The following is a 12,277-nucleotide window of genomic DNA, read 5'->3' as shown; positions in this document are numbered from 1 at the left end:
AAATCCCTGTCCCCTTGGAGCTTAAATTCGAAAAGAGACAATAAACAAGATTAGAAAAAAAAAGTAGCCTCTGACGTCACCCACTTCACACAGTTTCTTTAATAGTTAGTGGGTGGTGTTTTGCAAGTGTGGTGCAGGACCAGCCCCTTCGATATCACCTGGGAATTTGTTAGAAGAGAAAATTCTGGATCCCTGGCCCAGGCTTATTGCATCATGAGCCCTTGGGTGGGCCCCAGCAATCTGATTTCACCAAGTCTCCAGCTGATTCCAATGGATGCTAAAAGTTGAGAGAGTATACAATGGTACACAGAAAATGAAACAAACAAGGTAAGGAAAACATGTAGTTTACTAAGGTGGTGATAAATCTGAGAACACAGAAAGCCAGGAAAGGGCCTGTGGCCTGGGTATGTGAGGGCTGTGGTGAAATTTTAGGCTAAGTGGTCAGTGATAGCCTGGGGGAGGGATGAATTTTGAGTAAAGGGAATGAGCTGAATTAAAAACCACCTGGGGGTTATTAAAAACCATCATTAACAGTTACTGAGCACTTACTGTGTGCCAGGCACTATTCTGAGCCCTCTCCATGTTTAAACTCAGCTGATCCTCATGACCCACTAAAGAGCAGGTACTATTTTTATCCTCACTTTACAGACAAGGGAATTAAGATACATCTTTTATTTACTCCTTTCAACTACTCAGAACAATAAGTATTATTATCACCAGATTTATAGATGAAAAATAGATTTCAAGATAAAGCCCACACAGGGTCTGGCAAGCCCTTCAGAGTGTGACCCACCCACCCTGCAGAATCCAACCCTACCTTTCATCATCTTCCTCCCTCTACCCTTGACTCCTGCCACACCTTTCCCCCAGAGGCCAAGAGGTCTGCTGCGGCAGTCTAGTGGCTAAAACCTCGTTTCTGATGAGGACGGTCCCCAGGAATGTGCCTCGTACCCTCTGAAGATGTGCCATGCGGTGCTAGCAGGAATCCCCCTTAATGGGAGGCATTAAGCATGGGAAGCAAAACAGGCAGAGAGCAGACAGCCTTGCACCAGGGAGAAGGCGAGAATAGCAGGGTCATTTGCTTTGTCCAGCCGTCCTCAGGCATCACTTTAATGGAGACGTTTGGAGCCTGAGACAGAAGCCAGCAGCAGAAGCACCCTCCTGGGTTGGCCGAGTGTCCCCCCTACCCTTGGCCTTTCAGGCTGCTGGCTGCAGTCCTCACGGCTCCGAAGTGGTGAGAGGGATTGGACCACTATGTCTGAGGCTTATCAGGAGGCCAGCAGAGAAGGGTGACCTAGCCCTTGCTCCAGGCCTCCCAGCAGGAGTCAACCTCCTTGTGGCATTTTTACCTAACGGATATTGATAGTTGCTGCCACTAGCACTTAACTGTGTACTTTTACAGCCTTAACTTTTCTAATGCCCACAACAACCCCTAGAGGGCAGTATTATTATCATTCCCATTTTAAGGACAAGGAAGCTGAGGTTTGCAAAACTAAGGGGTCCTTTATTTTATTTTGTTTTACTTTTTTAAAAAATCTTTTAAAGATTTATTTCTTTTTGAGAGAGAGCGTGAGCAAGCAAGGGGCAGAGAGAGAGGGGGACAGAAGATCCCAAGTGGGTTCCGCACTGACAGCAGTGAGCCTGATGTGGGGCTTGAACTCACGAACTATGAGCTCATGACCTGAGCTGAAGTTGGATGCTCACCCGACTGAGCCACCCAGGTGCCCCCCCCCCCCGCCACTTTTAATTTTAGAGACAGCACAACTGAGGAAGAGGGGCAGAGGGAGAGAGCGAGAGAACCTTAAGCATGCTCCACACTCAGTACAGAGACTAACACAGGGCTTGATCCCACGACCTTGGGATCATGCCCCCAGCTGAAAGCAAGAGTCAGACACTCAACCAATTGGGCCATCCAGGCGTCACACTAAATGGGTCCTTATTAATCCAAAGCCTGAATTCTGTCTACCAACCACAGTGCCTTTGCATATAACAGACACCAGCCCGACTATCTCAGTCCATGGCCATAGGCAGAATAAAACCCCTCAGTTCAGACAGCAAGCATATGAGGGCTGGGTCAGAACAGGCTGGTCTGCATGCCTACAGACATCTGCTTTGTGACTAAGTCAGGATGCCAAGCTCTGGCTTGATAAGGCTTTAGAAGCACTGCCAAGAGTCCTGAAACAATGAGATTTTAATGTATAAGACCACTAGTCATATATCTAAAAACCTAACTTCTAGAAGGAAATTCTCCTATGAGGATAAGGAATATCCTGGTCCAAATCCTGTTTTTTGAAGCTCAGCTCAATTTCCACCTCCTCCAGAAAGTCTTCCTTGATCTGCCCTCCCCAAAGTTCTTTTTTCCTTGATTGAATGCTAACAGCAGGTAACCTGGACCATGCAGCTTTTCCTTCTCCCTTACAGCTGGGATACTTATGTCCCCATCTTGCCTCTCCTGGTAGGTATAAAAATCCCTGTCCCCTCTGTGCTGGTGATCACAGGCCCTACAACCAACCAGGTGCTCAGTATAGGCTTATTTAGTAAAACGGCTCTCATGAGTGGCTTGGGCAGTCTATCCAAGAGCATAAACCTAGTGTGGAGGACATTTGTGTGCCAAAAATCATAGCAGATCACCCTGGGCTGTCTAGACCGTGGGCCTATGTGGCCCTTTACTGACTTACCTGGAGCCAGAGTTCCAGGTGCATCAGCTGGGCTCTTTGTTTCCCTTCCCTCATCCCTTCCATTCTGAGACCACCAGGAAAGGGGACTTTGAGTTTTCCCAGGTTCCCAAGGGAGAAGATCTGTGTTTTGGGACTTATCAGTGGAAGATCACTCACAACCCCCAAAAGAGACATGACCTTCCTAAGGAGCCATTGTCTCCTCTGGTCTGAATGGAGTCTCCTTTCTGCTCCTAAGGCCAGGAGGGAGGATAGAGGGCAGGCAGAGAGGGTCCTTCTTTTCTCCCCTTCCCCCTCTCTCATATACACTCCCATCTAGACAGAGAAACTTAGAACCAGTTCGTTCATTCAACGTTTACTGGGTGCCTATTCTGTGCCAGGTCCTGTACACTGCGTGTTGGGAATGCAATGGTGGATGAGATAGAGATGGCCCAAGAGAGGCCTGACTCCCTGCTGGTTTCTACAAACTGGCTGGGTGGCCTCCAGTAACTCACTTTACCTCCCTCGTCCTTGGTCCGTGAAAGGGTGCACGCATTCCTACGTCACCATTTTCTGGAGGATGAAAAGCAACGGCCCTTGCTCCAGTGCCAAGTCCTTGGGCTTCCGCTACTCCCACAGGGAAGGGACCACGTGCCACTCCTCTCCATAGCCCCAGTCAATATTTACGGAATGTGGGGGAGACAACAGCAAATTAGCTAGGTGGACTTCTTGCTCACGCAAGCAATGGCTTCTCTCCTGCTACCTGGGAGGAAGCGTTGGTACATTTGCAAAGCTGAGCTGTAAATTCCAATTTACACCCTCTTTTCACAGATACAGCCTCCAAGTATATCTCTGAATCAAGCCCAGATATGAGTCATTTTTACTGTTATACTGCACACCTCTGTTAGTAAAGGCCACTTGCTTATCTGAGTTTTGCAAGCCTGGTTTTCCAGGCAGTATTTTTGCTTCCTACAAGTTCTCGGATATATTTGCAGTTGCTGGTTCCCTCCAACACCTCAGACGCTTTTTTTTTTCTTCCCACTTTATATACCACAAAAATCCTGAACATTGACGCCTCCAGGAGCATCTCCGTGAACTGAGACATCATGAGGCTTCTTCAGAGTGCTCTTCCAAATAGTAGGTAATAGGAGGAGACTACGCTTTGATGTCAAACAGCCCTGGGTTCAAGTTTTGGCTTTGCTACTTATAAGCTCTTCGACGTGGATCAAGTTACTTGATTTCTCTGGAGCTTCAGTTTTCTTATCATTAACTGGAGATACTAGCCACCTTATAGGGTGATTACGAGAAGTAAAAGAGATAATGTACGTAAGGTGCTTAGCATAGTGCCTGGAATACAGTAATGAAAAGAAATGGTAACTATTAATTCCACGGTTACCATAAAGGCACGCTGAATGAATAAATTGTAAAGTGCTGACTCATCCCCGTGATAATCACGGTCCAGCATTTACAACAGGGGTTCCAAGGCAAAAAACCTTGAGAGAAAAAGGGCAAGAACATATCTGATAGACATGTGGTACGCCTTTGTTGCAGCTGGAGTCTATTCTGGACCACCCACTGGCTTCCAGGAGCCCTGGTCTAAGGAGGGTACCTGTGGCTCGACATGCAGATCAGAAGTGATTAGAATGGCTGCAGCCTGACCCTCAAAGCAAAGTCAGATGAGTGGGGTCTCCATGACTTCCAAGGGCCCCTTTCTGCACCAGATAAACATGTCAGAACGAATCAAGGTGATGCTCTGTCCTGGGTTCAGGTGCACGCTAAGGTACCCCTTGCCCTAAGCAGAGGGCACTTCAGGTTCAAGTCAATCAGCAACACTAAAGAGCCCTCTGTTGTGCAGAGACGGAGGGTTTTAAGATGAAGATAAGCCCCAGCCTTGGCAAAGAGCTGGTGTCTACATGCTTGCTGAAGAAACGTGTAAGAACAGAGGTCAGGCGTCTTCCAGATGCAGGCTCCGCCTGGGCTCTGTCTCTGACAAGCATGATTGAGGGCAAGTCACTTAACTTCTCTGAGCCTCTAACTCCTCATCTGTAAAATGAGTCTATAATAGTAACAGTAATAAAAGGAAGAGGAAGAGAAGGAAGAAGGGCTACCACAGACTGAATCCACGGAGATCCAGAGATGAAACACATATGGTCCCTGACTTTGAGCTGCTCACAGACACTCAGATACTACACAAAATGGCAATCGTGACGAAACTGCAGCAGTTAGTATTTATTGAGTACTTGCTACGCGACTGGGCCTGTGTTTGACTTATTTAATCCTTCCGATGCCCCTGTAAAGAAGGTACTGTTATTACTCCCCATTTTGTAGAGGAGGAAACTAAGGCACAGAAAGGCTGAGTAAGCAGTTTGCCTAAGATTACAAAACCCCTGAGTGGTGCAGCCACCATTTGAACCGGGCAGTCTGGCTCCAGGGCCCATGCCGTGAAACACTCTCCTGTACATATATGAAGTGAGTTGACTCGGGTAAAGAGCTTATGTCAGTCAATGCCTGTCACACAGTGAGCCCCTCCTCAAGCGGCGGCTCCCAGGATTCTCGTTGGCCTTCACCACATTGCCGCTGGAGCTCCATGGAGCACAGAGGCAGCTGCCAGACGGACCGCTGGGGCTGGGGGAGGAGGCTTCAGGAGAAATGACGTGTGACCTGTGTCTAACGGGCACACGTGAGGGGTTCAGGGGCCTGAGAGAGAGGCAGTGAGGCCCCCTGGAGCACTTGGATAAGCAGTGTGATGGCTGGGAGGGGCGGCGGCCACAGGCAGGGAGGAGACCCCGAAGGCAGGCCCAGATGGCGAATGCCTACAGGTGCCACATGAAAGAACTCGGCCTTCACTGGGAGGGTGACAGGGCGCCCCAGTGGGCTTTAAGCAAGGGAGCGCCGTGCTCCCTAGTGTTTGAGGAAGGTGTCCAGTGGCCAGGTGGAGGCTTGAGCCAGGCGGGGTGAAACCACAAGCAAGGCCCTGGGTGACTGCCGGATGCCTGCCTGCCAGAGGCTCCAGCTGAGTGGGTCATTATTCTTTCATAAGAGCACCCTCATGAGAAAAAGGCATGAACTTCCAGGCCTTTGGCTTAGGCAAGGAATTCGAACGTGTCAACAGCCCTGCGAGCTAAGGCCAGCAGTGGCTCTGCAAAAGGGTGCCGGGCCCGGTGCCCACGCTCCTGCCGTCAGGAGCCCCGAGGTCTCCTTGCTCCAGAATTAACGACGACCTGGCGTGCACTGCGCTCGTTCATCGGGTCCTAAAGATTGTCAGACGTGAAAGATGACGGTATTTAATTACCATAAAACACAAAAACTCCAGCTGCCTGCGAATGCCATCAGGAAGAGTTATTTGGCTCCCATTAAAATGCCATCGAGCACCACTAACTCGGGACGGTGATGTAGCCGTGCTGAGAGCTCAGCTAATGAACCTTGGCCTGCACGACCAATTTAGAGAGGCCAAAAAGCTCTTTGTCACCACAGTCGGCAGCCGGGATCTGATGGCCTGACTTCCAGGCTCAGCTCTGCCTCCTTCAAGCTGTATAATCTCAGACAATCTATTTAGCCTGCATTTTAGTTTCTTCACTTGTCAAAGGCATATGAAAGCACCTTGCAAGCTACAGGGTCCTATGTAAGGGTTAGAGACAGAGATCACCAGTATGATCATTACCTTAGCCCAGAAGGAACACGGACTGCGAGGCCCCAGATGAAACCACCGGTTTGAGCACAAGGCTAGTGGCTGAATTTTTTGCCATGTTTCTTCGCTCGTTCGTTCCCTCCCCGAACAGATGCTTTCCGTTCACTTTCACTGCTGTGCTACTCTTTCTATGTCATGGCCAATGTGCAGTGATTCGAAATGGTACTTGGCCTGAACCCCAGATGGACTCATGGCAGGGAGGGTCCACGGAAGCGGAGACAGAGGACAGGAGCTTTCCCAGGGCTCCCCTTCCAGTTTTCTTGATGAGGGGTAGAAAAGGGTACCCTGAGGTCACCAGGGGGCCGTTTATGCTCCTCATTCATGCGGTCAGGGCAGAACTTTGAGTGGACACTCAGACTATTAAAGCGCTTTGTGTTGAGGGGCGCCTGGGTGGCTCAGTCGGTGAAGCGTCTGACTTCGGCTCAGGTCGTGATCTCACGTCTCGTGAGTTCGAGCCCTGCATCGGGCTTTGTCGCTGACAGTGCAGAGCCTGCTTGGGATTCTCTGTCTCTCCCTCTCTCTCTGCCCCTCCCCTGCTTGCACTCTGTCTGTCTCTCTCTCAAAATAAATAAATAAACTTAAACAAATAAAGTGCTTTGTGTTGAGATGTGGTGATGCGGAGACAGAATAGGACTGGAGCACAAGCCTCACCGTGGGTGGCAGTGGTTTTCCACCGGCAGTGTCTGGAAGGGAGTGTTTTCGGGTTGCGATGATGACCGGGGAGCACAGCTGGCATTTGGTGGGAGGGGCCAGGAAAGCTGGCGCGTGCAGGGCAGGCGACCCAGTGACCCTGAGGGGCGTGTAGTGCAGTCAGCACTCAGTGTAGTCCTCGCTAGCGAGCATGGGTAAACAGCCACTACAAGACGTTATTCTTTGTCTGCCTGCTCCACTCCCTTCCCACCTAAGGCTACTCTCTGCCCTTCTCCGACACAGGCCTGCAGCACCTGGGCTCCCTTGCCCCACGGCTTCCACAGAGGTGTGGCTAGGTGTTAGCACGACAGGGCACTGGGAGACCAGAGGAGAGGGATGTGGTGATGGCCTCCCTCCATCCTCTGCAGGGCAGCATCTCAGGCACGGACACTGCAGTTCGGTGATAGAGTGGTCTGGGGAAGCTTCTAGAAAGAACAAGAACTGGGCATGTAAGGAGAGACAGGGTGGAGGTGTATAAAGTGGAGGGTCGGGGCATTCGAGCCAGGGGCCCTGGCATGAGCAAAGGCCCGCAGGCTGAGAGACACAGGCTCCTCAAGGCAGCAAGGATGGTGGGGGGGCCTGGGCATGCAGAGCAGAGATATGGTGAAAGGGAGCAGAGGGAGAGGCTAGAGCCCACCTGTGAGGGCTGGGGGTCCGGCTGGGGGTGCACCTGGGAGCCTGGAGTCGGAAGGCAGCATTGAGGATACTTAGGGGGCTCACCCCAACTTCTGGCCTTTTAAGACCACATGTCAGAGTAGTTACAGGAGTGAACCAGAATCTCCAGGCTTCATTAAAATGTACATTTTATGTACATTTTACATAAATGGACATAACAGTAATGAGGGATTCCTCATCCAGCAATGAAAGTTCTCCTGGAGTGTGAGCAGGGGTGAGGGGCACCCTGCTGCCCTTGGCTAGACAGCTGAGGAGAGTCAGTGTGTCTGTCAGACAGAGGTATCATCAACATTGCTCTCTATTTCCAGGGTCATGGTAATTTACAGACGCATGAAACCCATCTTTCTAAGTGTGTATGAACAGCTTGGCTGGGCCACCATCGAACCTGGAAAAACTATCTCCCAACTTACACTGGCCCAAACTTCATTCTCGTCCTTGTCCCTGTCGGCCACCAATTGCTCTGTGACCTCGGGCAAGGCACTTTGCCTGTCTGAACTCCGGTTTCCCCAACTGACAAACAGGAGGAGGCAGTGGTGGGAGTCCCGTCTCTTTCTAAAATCAAGACTGTATTATTCTTGGCAGATGAGCCTGGGGCCTTTGTTAATGAACAGCTACTTACAATAGATGTGCACAGCAAGCTGTATATTGGACTGTGCTGTGTGATTAGGCACCAGAGAAGGCAGGGAGATGGAAGAAAGAGAAACAGAGTGCTTCTCTCCTCCCACCCTCTCTTCTTGCTTCCCTGCTTTCCATTCCTTTTGCAACGGTCACTCTCCATAGGCCTTGTGCTTGAAAGCAGCCACACAGAGAGGGATGAAAGGCCCTGCCTATAGCATTGGAACAGGCTGGTTGGAAAAGGCCACCTGCAGCCACAGGGGAGATTTTTTTTTCTGGGTGGATGGCTTTCCCCCAACTTAAAGCTGTGTCCACCTCAGGGCAGAACTTGTGCTGGGAAAGCTTTCTGGTCGTCAGGTAAGTTTTCCGTCCTTCTACCGTCACCTTCTTACCCTTTTCAAAAATGGTCTGACCCACAAGCTGTTAGGGCAAGTCCCAAATCAATAAGAAACCATATTTTATAGGTAAGATAGGAGCGAGTGGATGCACGCGGGGGTGGAATTCAGTTCAACAGGAGTCTGTGTGTGTTGGAGCAGATGAGAAGCTCATGGAGATGCAGTAGGTTGTAATCCTAGAGGTAAAGCACTAGGAAAGAAGGTGATGGTCACGCTACTGATTAGCTGGCGTGGGTCCAGAGGAGGGATGCCTGGATTGTGGGTCATCGCAGTGTTACAGAGACTGATCCTCCCCAGAGGTCTCTGGAGGTAATGTTTTCCCTGGCTTCCTTGAATGGTGATGAGTTTAGAAACTGTGTTCCTGTGCGTGTAGACAACGGACCGATGCTGTTAGCCTGAAAAGGAGACGGGTTAGGGGAAAGGGCTTAAAGAAAGGGCGTGTGTCTAAGAGCCCTGGGGAAACACACCAGATGCCTTATGATAAGCTGTCCAAGTTTTGTCACTTAAGCTGCACAATCCGCAGCTAGGAAATTAAACACATAATTACGTGATGTTATGGAGAGCCCTAGGTTAAAGAACTGTTCCCAGGTTTGCCATTAACTCACTCTGTGACTTTGAGCAAGTCCCTTCCTCTCTCTGGGCCTCAATTTGTCTGTCTTTTATAGATGATCTCCTGAGGCTCCTTGCAGCCTTTGATGGTCTGATTCCTTGTGGCTTCCGTGCCCCTTTCAGGGGACTTCCTGAAAAGAAGAGGATGTGTAGAATGCTACTGCTGCCTTCAAACAGCTAAAGGGTGGGAGAAGGAGAAAACGTACTCCGTGGGGCTTTAGGAGAAAGAATCAGGACAAAGGCCAGAAGTTACTTGGAGCCACCAGCAGTCAACTTAAGAGAACCCTTCTTCCTGCCAAGCTCTGCAATGGGCCGCCTTCCCAAAGAGTGAGCTCCCTGTTAATAAAGCAGCAGATTTTTAAAAATGTTATTATTTATTTTGAGAGAGAGACACAGAGCATGAGCAGGGGAGGGGCAGAGAGAGAGGGAGACACAGAATGCGAAGCAGGCTCCAGGCTCTGAGCTGTCGGCACAGAGCCCGACACAGGGCTGGAACCCACGAACCATGAGATCATGACCCGAGCCAAAGTCGGACACTCAACCGACTGAGCCACCCAGGCGCCCCGGTAAAGCAGTAGCTTAAAGAATCTCAATCTCTTCCCTGCACGTCAAACCTCTGCGGCTCAAACAAAATACATACAGAGCTAAATCTAACGCCTCCCTGCTTCTGAGCCCCCAATCCTACCCCCCTCTCCTAAGCTCCTGATCTCACCACCACCAGCTGCTGCCAGAGCTGCCCCCCACAGTCCACCAAAGCAGACCTCGGGGAATCACCACTGCCTCCTCCCTCTTTTACCAGGTCCTCACCACTCCCACTGTCACTACCCCAGCTCGGGTCTTATAAGTGGACACCGAGCCCGGAACCATCGCCAACACTGGTGTCCCACCCCACAGGCTCTCCCACCTTCAATGCATTTGCCATCCGTTAGCAGGAGTGAGCTTCTTCAAAGAAAACAATCTTGTCAGTCCCTCATGATAAAGCTTCAGTGGCTCCCCACTGCCCACAGGACAAGACCCCTCACCATCTGGCCTGAACCTGCCACTCCAGGGCAGCACCCACAGCTTTCCACTCCCCTCTTCAAAAAGGTACTGAGGTTAACGGGCTAATTATAAACCACTCATGCAACTGTTCCCTGCTTGTCTCCTATGCATGGCTTTGCACATGCTGTTTTCTTAGGCACGGATGGCTTTCTTGGTTCCTTCACCTGGTTAACTCAGATGCAGAGTTACTTTCTCCAGGAAGCCTTCTCTGACCACCACCTTCACCCCCAGTGTGGGCTCAAGGCACCTCTTCTGGGCTCTTATAGCCCTCAGAGCTCAGAGTTATCATATTTTGTTTGCACGTCTGTCTCTCCTGCTATGCTCTAAGCTCTGGCAGGGGTCTTATCTTAACATGTCAGGGGCTGTGAGGCTAGGAGCAGATGACTCCTCTCTCCAGGGTACATGGCAGGATCTTTCACCTAGGTGCTGCCACTGATTCTCAAGGGGCATGGTACAATTTGGGTACTCCGATCTCTTTAAACTTGACCTGATGTTCTTCAAACTGTACAGGAAAGACAGAGGTGGATGTGTCATTGAGGTGGATAAAAATATTTTAATCAACAGTCGAAGATGCCATGAAAAGGAAATCACGACAATGGAGCTCAAGGCTCCCACAGGGAATGGCTCGCTTTGTTGAAACTGATGTCAGCACTGAAGGTCAGGGCAGGTGGTTTTCCTAATTCTAGCCCCCGCTTCCACTGCATGGCCTGGCAGGGGGCAGAATACCACCAAATGGACAGGTGAATTCTCATTAACCCTGTTCATGTGCCTCCCTGAACTTTTACATCCATCAGTAATTTTGAAGAAACTATTTTCTCTTGTAAGAAATACAGACATGCTAGATGGAAGCAAGAGGCTGCTAGAACTCACAGAGCATTATGGCATGGTCAAGTGCCAAGGCTCAGGCTCAAGATGCTTTGGGTTCAAATCCCACCCCCCCACCCCCACTTACACACTGGCCACACTACCGATCTCTTTTGGATCTCAATTTCATGCCATGAATCCCATTCAAGCAACACGGTGGCCAAGAAGCCAAGTGCTAAGTCCCATGGAACTGAGTTTGAAATCAGGCTCAACCACTTAGTAGCTCTGTGGTTTCCAGAAAGCCTTGATTTCTTCATCTGTAAAATGGGGAACAGAGCACCATGTACTGATTAGTGTCGTTTCAGGGATTTAAGGACATGGTGCCTATAGTCTTTAGCAGAGTGATTGGCAAGTAGACTCAGTTGAGGTTAACTATTAATTTACTCTCATAGAATTACGTCTAATTACATTCCCCTTAGGCTATAGAGTCTTCAAGAACAGAGATCTTATCTCTGCTTGGTCTCTCCTATACCTTCAGCTGTCTTCCCTGTAAAGGCTGTTAAGTTCATCTGTCCCTACGTGTTGAATGAAACTAAATTAAGCCCCTATCTTTGTATATCTGGGCACCAAGAGGTTGCTGGGGGGAAGAGAAATATTTATCAATACGTGACAGTGAGCAGACTCCTTATTTTATCTCCAGAGTAATATTGGAAGGTGGCTGTTAATTTCCACATTTTATAGGCAAAAAGACTTAATTTCGCAATTTTACAGACCAAAAAAACAAAACAAAACAAAACCTCTGAGTCTCATAAATCTGCTTATGCCTTGGTCTATGAACTCTCTCAAATTTTTTTCAGCAATGGGGTAATGGGGTATCTCGGGCCCTAGCATTTGGGGCAACTTTATTAAACGTGACATCTTGAGTCCAAAACAAAACAACAAACAAAACAAGAAACCTGCCCTCTAGGGAAAGGATAAAAGCCAGGATCCTAGCACGGGTCTCTGCTCTTTCTGCTCTTGATGCCCCCTAGAGGCAGAAGAACAAGAAAGAATAAATTCTGGAGTCCTTAAATTGTATGTATCAGGAGATTGATTAACTGCACACA

General features: G+C 49.5%; 1 protein-coding gene across 1 annotated transcript in view; it reads right to left on the bottom strand.

The window, feature by feature from the left end:
• Window positions 1–12,277, bottom strand: part of TENM4 (teneurin transmembrane protein 4) — a 598,010-nt gene that overhangs the window by 230,752 nt on the left and 354,981 nt on the right. The gene's annotated exons all lie outside the window — the stretch shown is intronic.

This window comes from Panthera leo, chromosome D1 (assembly GCF_018350215.1).
Source record: "Panthera leo isolate Ple1 chromosome D1, P.leo_Ple1_pat1.1, whole genome shotgun sequence".
Taxonomy (NCBI): Eukaryota; Metazoa; Chordata; class Mammalia; order Carnivora; family Felidae; genus Panthera; species Panthera leo.
This window is presented reverse-complemented; position numbering and strand designations above follow the sequence as displayed.